This window comes from Cebus imitator, unplaced genomic scaffold (assembly GCF_001604975.1).
Source record: "Cebus imitator isolate Cc_AM_T3 unplaced genomic scaffold, Cebus_imitator-1.0 Scaffold124, whole genome shotgun sequence".
Classification (NCBI taxonomy): Eukaryota; Metazoa; Chordata; class Mammalia; order Primates; family Cebidae; genus Cebus; species Cebus imitator.
The window spans coordinates 1,669,058-1,670,082 of record NW_016107439.1 but is presented as its reverse complement, the minus strand read 5'-3'; positions in this window follow the sequence as shown (position 1 = coordinate 1,670,082).

The window sequence follows — 1,025 nt, the reverse complement described above, 5'->3', positions numbered from 1 at the left end:
ATGATCCTATCACCTCCCACCAGCTTCCACCTCCAACACTGGGGATTACAATTTGACATGTGATTTGGGTGGGGACACAGACCCAAACCATATAATATAAGAAACTCTGAGGAAGAAACTGTAGAATTCTTAGTGTATAAAACCTACACTATTTTACTTGACTATTTACTTGTGTTGTTTATTAATTTAACAATTGTTTATTTAAGGCCTAAGATGTGCTAGACATTGCCCTAGACACTAGGGATTCAGCAGCAAACTGAATAGATAAGAATTCCTGCTGTCATGGAACTTACATTTTAGAAGGCAGAATGTAGTGGTTACAGTGGGCTCTGAGTTCACTTCCTAGTTTCATCACTTACTAACTCTATGACCTTGGGAAAGTTATTTTCCCAAGCACATTGCCTGTGCTTTGGTTTTCTCATTTGTAAAATGAAGATTTAAAATAGTGCCTACTTCATCGGGCTGTTAGAACGGTAAATAAATTAATCCATGTGAAACACTTAGAATAACGGCTGGCACATGACACACACTCAACAAATCTTGGCTATTATTATCTAATAGTTGATTTCACAGCTGAGAAAACAGAGGTACAGGCTCCACATTTGGCTCTTGTTCTAATCTCTCACTCAGGTTGCCTCCAGAAGCAACGTGCTCGTAAACTCCTGTCTGCAGGCGCCTCTTTCCTTGTGCATGTCTTCCACCTGGAATTCCACCTCCATTAGCTCCTGCTGCTCCCCACCTGTTTCACCTTTTCCTTGATTGACATTTTCTTGTCCTTAACATCTCAGACTAGAATCATTCTGTCTGGGAAACCCAAGGATATAGAAATTGGAACTACTTAAATACTGCAGATTGCCCATCTAGTTAAACTGACACCATATTTAGAGCTGACTTATTCAGGTGAGTTCTTCACCTTGCATCAGACCTTATTGCTCAACTTCATGTTCTCTAGATCTAGCCAGAGGGAAGTTCTGGGTAGTTTTAATCCGAATGGAAATCCTCTTTCTTGACAACTCAACACAGGG